The 13,053-nt window shown below is 40.8% G+C and overlaps 2 non-coding genes across 2 annotated transcripts; both read right to left on the reverse strand.

The window, feature by feature from the left end:
- Positions 1-410: 410 nt before the first annotated feature.
- On the reverse strand, positions 411-517 carry LOC118483509. The gene has a single exon (XR_004870799.1). It is a non-coding gene; the product is annotated as a small nucleolar RNA R71 (small nucleolar RNA).
- Positions 518-10,599: 10,082 nt separating this feature from the next.
- LOC118483519 lies at positions 10,600-10,706 on the reverse strand. Its single transcript, XR_004870809.1, has one exon. It is a non-coding gene; the product is annotated as a small nucleolar RNA R71 (small nucleolar RNA).
- Positions 10,707-13,053: the final 2,347 nt, after the last annotated feature.

The following is a 13,053-nucleotide window of genomic DNA, read 5'->3' on the forward strand; positions in this document are numbered from 1 at the left end:
ACCAAGAGAAGGTTTCGGGAAATCCACTTCCAATGGCGGATCAACGTACTCTCATGGATTATCTATGACCCACCGTAGGTAACCTCGGCGCCGTTATCAATGCACCGAATGTTGAAGCCAATAACTTCGAACTTCGGCCGCATTTGATACAAATGCTCCAAAACTCCGCAACCTTCCATGGGCTTGCGGACGAGGATCCCCATCTACATATTACTAATTTCCTAGAAATATGTGATACCTTTCGGATCAATGGAGCATCAAATGACGCCATCCGCCTTCGAATGTTTCCTTTCTCACTAAAAGACCGAGCAAAAGCTTGGCTTAACGCCCTCCCAGCTGGATCGGTAAACACTTGGGATGAACTAGCCCAAAAATTTCTATATAAGTATTTCCCTCCCGCTAAAACGGCTAAATTAATGACTGAAATTAATACATATTCACAAGAGGACGGGGAATCCTTATATGAAACTTGGGAAAGGTTCAAGGAACTATTGCGAAAGTGTCCACATCACGGCCTTGCGATATGGCAACAAGTATCCACTTTTTATAATGGGTTGTTGCCACACACAAGGCAGACACTTGACTCTAGCTCCGGGGGACTTTTAGGTAATCGCCGCCCGCATGAAATATATAACCAAATTGAGGAAATTGCTCAAACCAATTTCCAGTGGCACACTCCTCGAGGCAATAAATCTATTGCCCCGGGCGCCCATAAGGTTTATGAAAACACTTCTTTACAAGCCCAAATCGAGGCCCTTTCTTCAAAAATAAAAAAATTGGAAATGACAAAAACGGTCTCGGTTATGGCTTGTGAAGGATGTGGTGGGCCACATGAAAATTGGAGTTGTATGAAAGAAACGGACGATCAACAAGAGTCGGTAAGCTACTTTGACAATAGACCTAGGCCGTCGGGTCCTCCAACGGGCACTTACAACCAAGGATGGCGGAATCATCCTAACCTTGGTTAGAGAGAACCCGGCAATAGTAGTAACCAACAAAACCAACGAACAAACTTTCAACAACCAAGAAATGAGTCACAAAATTTCACTCAACAACAAGGTGGACGAGAAAGGCTTGAAGATACTGTATGTCGCCTCATCTCCGACACTGAAAAGAAAAACTCGGAAAGATTTCTACAATTAGAATCAAATTTTAGAAATCAACAAGCTAGTATTCAAAACATAGAAAAACAATTAAATCAACTAGCCCAAAATTTTTCCGAGAGACCACCAGGCGCATTACCAAGTAATACCGAAACAAACCCAAAAGCGCAAGTTCATCTCATCACGTTACGAAACCGCACCGTGGGGCATGCGGAAGCACCACCGCCGACAGAAGAGACTACACCACCACCTCTGCAAGAAAAGGACTCCCTTCCATCGTCAGAACCTATCAAAGCTCCTCGAGTTCCGTACCCCGGTAGGTTAATTCGTCGGACCAATGAGCAATTCGCAAAATTCGAAAGTCTACTAAAACAATTGCATGTCAACATTCCTTTTATTGATGTCCTAACCCAAATGCCTAAATATTCTAAGTTCATGAGGGACTTCCTTACTCATAAAAGGAAAATTGAAACGTCGCAATTAGTTAACTTAGGCGAAGAATGCTCCGCCCTCGTACTCAACAAACTCCCCCAAAAGAAAATCGATCCCGGAAGCTTCACAATTCCTTGCTCGATCGGGGACTCCCCCGTTCGTAATGCTCTAGCCGACATTGGGGCTAGCATTAACCTCATGCCCTCATCAATGTTCAAAAGACTCGACCTAGGAACAACGAGTCCTACAAAAATGAGCATACAACTTGCTGATCGGTCCGTCAAATTCCCACAAGGTGTCATCGAAAATGTCCTAGTAAAGGTGAACAAATTTGTCTACCCGGCCGACTTTGTTATACTTGATATGGAAGAAGACACCGAAGTCCCCGTCATACTTGGGAGACCATTTCTAGCCACTGCACAAGCAGTGGTAGACATGAATAACGGAACGCTCACCTTAAGGTACGGAGATGATGAAGCAACGTTCGGGGTTGGGAAGAGAATAGAGGACGATGATCCGGTAAACTACATGAAGGTTATTGATTCGAGTTTGGATGCTGTTCTCCGACGGTGCAACATGGGATGCAAAACATCCCACTCAGAAATTATATAACCTCACTTTGGGTCTAGCCAAGGACCCTTATAAACGTGGCGCACCACGGAGGCATTTCGCGGAACTATCCTTAGCTTAGTTTAATCTTTTAGTTTTAATTTGCAGAAATAAAACACACTCGTGGTGGTAAAGGATGATAAGGGAAATGAGAAACATGGCCCCATGCACAAGAACAAGGCCACACGTCAATAATTTCTCCGTACAGTAGGGTCAACACGGGCCGTGCCCAGCCAACACGGCCCCGTGCTGAACCCCCTTCAGAAAAATGCCCAGTTCAGGTAACTGGACACGGGCCGTGTTCACCAGACACGCCCCTGTGTCCAGGCTTCTGTTTCTTTTTCTTAATTAACGGTACTGGCACCTGAACACGGGGCCGTGTCCGGTCCCCACGGGGCCGTGTCCAGACTGCCAGTAACATTAATTTTTGCTTTTAAACACCATGTTACACATTCAATCAACCTAAAAATTTATTTTTGGGACACATTGAGGACAATGTGTAATTTACGTGTGGGGGGGGGGATGCTTAAACCTTGAAATTTTGCAAGTCCTAATAACAAGCCTTACACAAAACTCTATTGGAACCGCTAATCACCCCAAATTTTTTCAAAAACTTTTCATTTTTTTTACTTGTCTTGGTTTAATTTGGGAACAACAAGTTCTAAAAAGGTTATATTTTTACAAGTTTACAACCGATAGCGTCGTGATAAAAAAAAGAACTAACATAAGAAAATTATGAAACGACATGACAAGCTTAGTTAAAATTCGATTATATATACTTGATCACATAGAAAAACCCATTCCCACAAAAAGTGAGTTTTGAGCCTTTATTGAGCATACAAATACACATCTTTAGACTAAATGCTCATTTTTCGTTTCTTGTGTGAATAGCCGCTTGGTTCTTACGACTCTAGAACTTGCCACGACGATTCATTCCCGGGCCTTACCAACTTAAACCCAAGTAAGTAAATGATGGAGGCATTAGGACTAACCCTTTTTCTTTCAAAACCATTATTTTCATTTTTCTTTTCACCTACCCAAAAACTCCCCCTAGTTAACCCCTTTGAGCCTAAACCTTTCATTTCTTTACCCTAAAACCCTTTTACCCACCAAAACCCTTTTTATTTTTACCCTTTATTTTAGTAACAAGCTCGGTTTTCGTGTGACTAAAAAAAAATGATGAAGTTAGAAATAAACAAACAAAGCTCTTAAAACAAAAGCTTGTTTGAAGAAATACTTCATTAAAAAAAAGTCACTAAAACAAAATGTTTTACGAAAACTGACGCTTTTTACGCTTTTCGCCCTTTTCTACTAACCACTAACCCAACTACCCACCTTTAGCCCAAGCCTTTACCCAAAAAGTCCTCTTGATATTTACAAAGGTAACAACTTAAAAAGAAGGAGGATTGATTGCTTGGCAAGCCTATGGTAGGGATAAGTTCCACGCCGCTCTCGAGTGATTCACTAAAAATACACCTTCGGCCGAGTGTGAGTGATTTCTCCCGTGAGGTATGTGAACTTGTATATATATGGAATTTTAAAAAGGCATGCTATGCCCAAATAAGTAATTTATCCTATGAAACGTTCTAAATAAATCATAACGAATAGGATTGTAAATAAATAAAAATAAAACCAAAAAGATCTTGGATTCCCGACACTCTATGACAAGCCAAAACCTTCTCTTCTACCCATTCCATTTGGGAGTGTAAGCCACATATTAAAGAGTTTTGCTTGAAGACAAGCAAAAATTCAAGTGTGGAGGTATTTGATGTGTGTAAAATGCAACATATAAATTACATCAAATGAGGCATAAAACTAACCCTTTTTAAGTACTAATGTTGGAAAAAGAGTGTTTTTGTCTTCCTTTTGTATTTTCAGGATTAAATGAGCTCAAATTCACAAAAGAAGCAAAAAGACAGCTAAATCTAACATAAATACAAGAAAAGGAACATAAGTGGATTGCCCAACCAACTCAACAGCATCCTCCCAAGCAAAATAGAGAAGGCAGAAGACTGAACACGCCCCGTGCTCAGCCAGCACGGGGCCGTGCCCAAGAAGCAGCAGAAAAGACAAACCTATAGAAGCTTCTATTGCCCACCACGGGGCCGTGCCCAGTGAACACGGGGGCGTGGCGAAAGTACAGCAGGCACATTAATTGTAATTGCGAATTACAATTAATGAAGAGAGAGAGTGTCAGACAGGCACGGGGCCGTGTCCAGCGGACACGGGGCCGTGCCCAGCCTTCTGTTCAGCCTATAAATAGGAGTGTTTGGTTTCATTGCAACTCATCCCTTGGCACACCACCTCTCTCACACTTCATCCACCACCCACCACCATCACAACACCATCATCCACCACCATCATCCATTGTCCATCATAGAGTGTGTGGGTCGTCTCGGGATCCAAGATTGATCGTAAGAGTTCTTGACAATCAAGGCCATGTTTGCCTAAGTCTCTTACATCACTTGGTGAAGACAAGTGTTTAGTATAATACTTTTTATTTTTAATCTTTTGCACTTCTTAATTGGTTTTGTATTAATGACTTTAATAACTAGTTGCTTATGTTGAAAGTGATCTTTCCTTATCGTTTGTCCGTGGTGTCTTGGCATTATTTTACTGTCTATATAAAATAAAAGATTTTCACCATTCATATCTCCACGGTCTATATGGAGGTATGTTGGCTACCTGGTCGGGGGTTAAGGGAACGGTTTGGTAAGGGTCTTGCCCTTGTTCAGCGTTTAGAGGTCCTGCAAGGGACCTGGGTCAAATTAAGTAGGATCTCCTTCAATACCCATAGGTATTGGATGGCGGGGATACAAACTCTTTGACCCCCTCATAAGTTAACTACTATTAATACTATAACCCGGCTATTTAGGACTGTATCCCTGCTGACTCAGACTACTTAGTCGAGGGTAACGTCACCTCCAAAAGAGGGGCCTACCATAATTTGCATTAATAACTTAATTCATTATCTTTCAATAATCCGACCCTTTAGGATTGTGTCCTTGCTGACTCAAACTACTGGGTTGAGGGTAACGTCGCCTTCAAAAGAGGGGCCTATTACAATAACTAAGATAATCTCTTAAACAAGTGCAAAAGTGCGAAAATAATCAAAGGTTATACTAATACACGAGTCGGATCCAAGTGATTCATCTTGTCTATCTGTTTTTATTTTTATTTTATTTTTCAGCATTTAGTTAGTTTTTATTTTCTTAGTTTAAAAATCTTTTCTAACATTTTTTATTTGATTAGACGTTGAGGATAAACCGGTACTAAAAGCTCTTGTGTTCTTGGACGACCTCGGTATCTTACCAACACTATACTACGTCCACGATGGGTGCACTTGCCCATATGTGTGTTTAGTGTTAGTAAATATCGTGTTTTATAAATTTAAAACTTGGCTAAAAGTGTAAAAAAGGGCTTAAATATACATCTAAAATATAACACACTTCACGCACATCAAACATATGGTAGTGTTTTGTTTTAATTGGTTGACTCGATGTAATTTTTATTCGCTAGCGCTCATTATTGGCCATGACAAATTACAGTTTTGCCTCCAATTTAAGATTATTGTTTTTCTCTATCGCTTTAGTTTTTTTTAATTAGTAAAGAAATATTTAGCCTGACGTCCCACAACGCGGACAGGGCAAAAACTAGTTTGATACATACCTTACCGATAAAAAAAAGAAAATAAAAAAGCAAGCGCATGTTATGGAATTAGATGGACCCACCCATTATGGGCTATGTACAAAACAACCCTTAGATTGGACCAATCTACAAACACGAATTGTCTCCCTACCTTAGCTTAGACCATATATTGGTCTAAGATTTGGTTTGTATCCATTCAATTCAAATGAAACATACTTGTGTTCTAGCTATGTTGTTTTTCTTCTTTATTCTTTATTCGGGCTACACTAATATGTCTTTTAAAAAATATACAGGCCTGCTTGTAAGTCTTGTTTATGTCATATGACGTTAGAAAGAGAAGAAATGAAACCAAGTGACGTAAAACTAAGACTACACGGTATGGAGGGGCTTGAAGGAAGTGCGTGGAGCGACATGTGGCAACCACGTCAACATGGTGGCGTGAAGAAAAAAGCACGGGGTGGGAAAGTGACATGAAAGAGAATGAAAAATTTTAAAAAGAAAATAAACATCAACAATCAAAACAAACCTAAACAACACCCGCCAATCAAGAGCCTCCACCTCACCCACATATTTGCCCTCACACCGGTGGAAATTCTCAAGCCCCAAACACAACACTGTTAACAACGCGGGGCACGGGGTGGTTTTGTGGACGTGGACTGACAACAACGCCGTGTTTCCACGCCCATACCGTGTGGTGTAACCCTTATAAAATTGGGTGTATAAGATAGATCTGTTGATCAGTTCTGTTTAAACATAAAGGAAAACATGTAAATAATACCTGATACAGCAAACGGACCAGCAGAGAATTCAGTCAGAGACGTAGCCACGAAGTTCAACATAGTTGTCAGCTTGATCTGGTTCCCCTTTAGGATGTATCTTCTTGATGGTAGTACCGAGTTCTTTGGGGTTGAAGAACTCGTAGTAATGGAGAGAGAGGAGGGGCGATTTTTAGTGTGATGTTATGAATGTCTAACCCTAATCCCTCTCTAGTGATCTCCTTATATACACCCAAGGGGAAACTCAATTAGTTAATTAGAGTAATATGGCCCATCAACAATTACCAACTAATTATATTATAGGTTTTATTATTTTGATCTATATTATATAAATGATAATGATGGCTACTAGATTAAATATAAATAAATAAATATTTAGTCTTACATTCTCCCACTTAGCCGAATAATCATTTATCATGAGTATTAGATAAGTCTGATCAGAAGTTATTACTCATTTTAGCTTTAAACCAAGAACCGTAGCAGGGAAATACAGCCGTTGAATCATTATTCGACTCAGGACCCCCATTAATCATACTACAGCCTCAATTTAAAAACTAACAGTTATGATCAAAATAAGTAAGCCCTTTAACGTTTGATTTGTATTTATAGTTGTCTATATGTCATTACACCGGCAGAACATATGTAAGAGACATACAAAATCAAACTGATGAGGAAAATTAATTAATAGTTAGTCATTCATAGTATGATATGCAGTTGTACATAGTCATCAATATGCCCGTGATTATTATAAGCGCTTACATAATAGTTATGGGTGATAGACTTTTAGTTATAGGATCATTAAGCATATCATGAATGCATTCGATACGAATATTTAGTTTCCTCAATTCGTTCATAAACGAATAATTAATTGCATATCGAAATTTAATGCTGCACCTCTCGAACTGTTATTTTTCCAGGAGACATGGTAGCTGACTTTATCACAATAAGTCTTCAATATATTAATTATATGGAGTTAATAAAGTTATGAGTCCACTGATAAATTTTCAACAACATTTAGTGACTATTACTTTGTGATCAACAATATATTATGTCTATTGAGATAGGTTTATTATGACTCCTCCATGAGATAGGTTTTGGCTGCTGACATAAAGATATACCCGAAATTACATTCTATCATTTTTGAATATCACAAAGTTAGAGTAATCAACCGGTTTGAGTTCTCCCTTCTTCTTTAAATTATAGCCTCTCATTTCTTTTAAAGATATTGTAATACTGTATTAGATGCTTCAAATTAATCTAGACATATCTAGTGTGTTGCAATGTGAGTAATATCTAAACGAGTATAGACTTGAACTTACATAAGGCTTCTAATCAGTGAAGCGTAAGGAAATAATCTCATTTATCCTATTATCCTCTAAAGGAGAGCAGTATTGTTTGTTACATATGCAAGGACCAATTTAATGTTAAACTTATGGAACGGAAGTAATGTCCCATTTGGTCTATGATGTGTGTAAAATGCAACATATAAATTACATCAAATGAGGCATAAAACTAACCTTTTTTAAGTACTAATGTTGGAAAAAATGTGTTTTTGTCTTCCTTTTGTATTTTCAGGATTAAATGAGCTCAAATTAACAAACGGAGCAAAAAGACAGCTAAATCTAACATAAATACAAGAAAAGGAACAAAAGTGGACTGCCCGACCCCTCGACAGCATCCTCCCAAGCAAAACAAGGAAGATAGAAGGCTGAACACGCCCCGTGCTCAGCGAGCACGGGGCCGTGCCCAAGAAGCAGCAGAAAAGACAAACCTGTAGAAGCTTCTATTGCTCACCACGGGGCCGTGCCCAGTGAACACGGGGGCGTGCCCAAAGTACTGCAGGCGCATTAATTGTAATTGCGAATTACAATTAATGAAGAGAGATAGTGTCAGACAGGCACGGGGCCGTGCCCAGGTCTCTGTTCAGCCTATAAATAGGAGTGCTTGGATTCATTGCAACTCATCCCTTGGCACATCACCTCTCTCACACTTCATCCACCACCCACCACCATCACAACACTATCATCCACCACCATCATCCATTGTCCTTCATAGAGTGTGTGAGCCGTCTCGGGATCCAAGATTGATCGTAAGAGTTCTTGACAATCAAGGCCATGTTTGCCTAAGTCTCTTACATCACTTGGTGAAGACAAGTGTTTAGTATAATACTTTTTATTTTTAATCTTTTGCACTTCTTAATTGGTTTTGTATTAATGACTTTAATAACTAGTTGCTTATGTTGAAGGTGATTCTTCCTTATCGTTTGTCCGTGGTGTCTTGGCATTATTTTACTGTCTATATAAAATAAAAGATTTTCACCATTCATATCTCCATGGTCTATATGGAGGTATGTTGGCTACCTGGTCGGGGGTTAAGGGAACGGTTTGGTAAGGGTCTTGCCCTTGTTCAGCGTTTAGAGGTCCTGCAAGGGACCTGGGTCAAATTTAGTAGGACCTCCTTCAATACCCAAAGGTATTGGATGACGGGGGTCCAAACTCTTTGATCCCCTCATAAGTTAACTACTATTAATACTATAACCCAGCTATTTAGGACTGTATCCCTACTGACTCAGACTACTTAGTCGAGGGTAACGTCACCTCCAAAAGAGGGGCCTACCATAATTTGCATTAATAACTTAATTAATTATCTTTCAATAATCCGACCCTTTAGGATTGTATCCTTGCTGACTCAAACTACTGGGTTGAGGGTAACGTCGCCTTCAAAAGAGGGGCCTACTACAATAACTAAGATAATCTCTTAAACAAGTGCAAAAGTGCGAAAATAATCAAAGGTTATACTAACACATGAGTCGGATCCAAGTGATTCATCTTGTCTATCTGTTTTTATTTTTATTTTATTTTTCAGCATTTAGTTAGTTTTATTTTCTTAGTTTAAAAAATCTTTTTCTAACATTTTGATTTAATTAGACGTTGAGGATAAACCGGTACTAAAAGCTCTTGTGTCCTTGGACGACCTCGGTATCTTACCAACACTATACTACGTCCACGATGGGTGCACTTGCCCATATGTGTGTTTAGTGTTAGTAAATATCGTGTTTATAAATTTAAAACTTGGCTAAAAAGTGTAAAAAGGGCTTAAAATATATAGCTAAAATATATTACACTACACACGCATCAAGTTTTTGGCGTCGTTGCCGGGGACACAAGGATTTTAAGAAAGTTAGGAATCAACGGCCTAATCATTTTTTTTATTTTCTTTTAATTTTTTTAGGATTTTCTTAGTTTTTCAGCTTCTGCAGAGCTCAGCACGGGCCGTGCCCAGCATTGTTACTAACAGTTTTTAGTTTTCCAAGTTACAGAAGGCTGACCACGGGGCCGTGTCGGTGCAACACGGGCCGTGTCGGTGCAACACGGGCCGTGTCCAAACTCTCCAGTAACTGGGATCTGGAAAACAATCACTGTAACTCCGACCACGGGCCGTGTTCACTGAGCACGGGGCCGTGGTGAACCTTCTGACCAACAGCCTTTTTTTGTTTTTGTTGCAGGACTTGGAACCAGACGCCACCTCTACGTAGTGTATGAGCTCCAGTTCTAATAAAGACATAAAAGAACCTCTAGAAGAACCCGAACACTTTCTCAGAAAAAAGACTAAAAGCTAAAAGCCAAGAGAAGGTTTCGGGGAACCCACTTCGAATTGCGGACCAACGTACCCTCATGGATTATCTACGACCCACTGTAGGTAATCTCGGTGCTGCTATCAATGCACCGAATGTTGAAGCCAATAACTTCGAACTTCGGCCGCATTTGATACAGATGCTTCAAAACTCTGCAACCTTCCATGGGCTTGCGGACGAGGATCCCCATCTACATATTACTAATTTCTTAGAAATATGTGATACCTTTCGGATCAATGGAGCATCAAATGACGCCATCCGCCTCCGAATGTTTCCTTTTTCACTAAAAGACCGAGCAAAAGCTTGGCTTAGCGCCCTCCCAGCTGGATCGGTAAACACCTGGAATGAACTAGCCCAAAAATTTCTATATAAGTATTTCCCTCCCGCTAAAATGGCTAAATTAATGACTGAAATTAATACATATTCACAAGAGGACGGGGAATCCTTATATGAAACTTGGGAAAGGTTCAAGGAGCTATTGCGAAAGTGTCCACATCACGGCCTTGCGATATGGCAACAAGTATCCACTTTCTATAATGGGTTGTTGCCACACACAAGGCAAACACTTGACTCTAGCTCCGGGGGACTTTTAGGTAATCGCCACCCGCATGAAATATATAATCAAATTGAGGAAATTGCTTAAACCAATTTTCGGTGGCACACTCCCCGAGGCAATAAATCCATTGCCCCGGGTGCCCAAAATGTTGATGAAAGCACTTCTTTACAAGCCCAAATCGAGGCCCTTTCTTCAAAAATAAAAAAGTTGGAAATGACAAAAACGGTCTCGGTTATGGCTTGTGAAGGGTGTGGTGGGCCACACGAAAATTGGAGTTGTATGAAAGAAACAAACGATCAACAAGAATCGGTAAACTACATTGATAATAGACCTAGGCCGTCGGGTCCTCCAACGGGCACCTACAACCAAGGATGGCGAAATCACCCTAACCTTGGTTGGAGAGAACCCGGCAATGGTAGTAACCAACAAAGCGTAAACCAACGAACAAACTTTCAACAACCAAGAAATGAGTCACAAAATTTCCCTCAACTACAAGGTGGACGAGAAAGGCTTGAAGATACTATATCTCGCCTCATCTCCGACACTGAAAAGAAAAACTCGGATAGGTTTCTACAATTAGAATCAAATTTTAGAAATCAACAAGCTAGTATTCAAATCATCGAAAAACAAATAAGTCAACTAGCACAAAATTTCTCCGAGAGACCACAAGGCGCGTTACCAAGCAATACCGAAACAAACCCAAAGGCGCAAGTTCATCTCATAACACTACGGAACCGCACCGTGAGTCCTACGGAAGGCCCGCCGCCTACCGAGGAGACCGTAACACCGCCCTTACAAGAGAAGGGTTCCCCTCCCTCATCAGAGCCTACCAAGGCTCCTCGAGTTCCGTACCCCGGTAGGTTAATCCGTCAAAAGACCAATGAGCAATTCGCAAAATTCGAAAGTCTACTAAAACAATTGCATGTCAACATTCCTTTCATTGACGTCCTAACCCAAATGCCTAAATACTCTAAGTTCATGAGGGACTTCCTCACTCATAAAATGAAAATCAAAACATTGCAATTAGTTAACTTAGGCGAAGAATGCTCTGCCCTCATACTCAACAAACTCCCCCCAAAAAAAATCGATCCCGGAAGCTTCACAATTCCTTGCTCGATCGGGGACTCCCCCGTTCGTAATGCACTAGCCGACCTTGGGGCTAGCATTAACCCCATGCCCTCATCAATGTTCAAAAGACCCGACCTAGGAAAATCGAGTCCTACAAAAATGAGCATACAACTTGCTGATCGATCCGTCAAATTCTCGCAAGGTGTCATTGAAAATCTCCTAGTCAAGGTCGACAATTTCGTCTACCCGGCCGACTTTGTCATACTTGATATGGAAGAAGACACCGAAGTCCCCCTCATACTAGGGAGACCATTTCTCGCCACCGCACAAGCAGTGGTAGACATTAATGACGGAACACTCACTTTGAAATATGGGGATGATGAAGTAAAGTTCGGGGTTGGGAAGAGAATAGAGGACGATGACCCGGTCAATTACATGAAGGTTATTGATTCGAGTTTGGATGATGCTCTCCGACGGTGCAACATGGGATGCAAAACATCCCGCTCAGAAACCATATAACCTTGCCTTGGGTCTAGCCAAGGACCCTTATAAACGTGGCGCACCACGGAGGCAATCCGCGGAACTATCCTTAGTTTAAGTTTAATCTTTTAGTTTTAATTTGCAGGAAGATAACACACTCATGGTGGTCAAGGATGACAAGGGAAACGAGAAACATAACCCCATGCACGAAAACAGGGCATCCGACAACAATTTCTCCATTACAGTAAGTTCAGCACGGGCCGTGCCCAGCCAACACGGCCCCGTGCTTAACATCCTGCAGACAAATGCCCAGTTCAGGTAACTGGACACGGGTCGTGTTCACCGAACACGCCCCCGTGTCCAGGCTTCTGTTTCTTTTCTTTAATTATTGTTACTGGCACCTGAACATAGGGCCGTGCCCGGTCACCACGGGGCCGTGTCCAGACTGCCAGTAACGTAAAAATTTTGCTTTTCACACCATTTTGCACATTTAATCAACCTAAAAATTTATTTTTGGGACACATTGAGGACAATGTGTAATTTAAGTGTGGGGGAGGGGGATGCTAAAACCTTGAATTTTGCAAGTCCTAATAACATGTTGGAACCTGAAGGTTTATACATGTAGGTTAGCATAGTTAAAGGGTTATTTCTGTATTTGCTTAGTTTACATTTGGGCCGATTATGTGTGGGTTGGGTTATTATGCTAGGAGTCGCTTGGGCCTAGGTTTAGAGTCCATTCGTTTTGTA

This window comes from Helianthus annuus, chromosome 10 (genome assembly GCF_002127325.2).
Source record: "Helianthus annuus cultivar XRQ/B chromosome 10, HanXRQr2.0-SUNRISE, whole genome shotgun sequence".
NCBI lineage: Eukaryota > Viridiplantae > Streptophyta > Magnoliopsida > Asterales > Asteraceae > Helianthus > Helianthus annuus.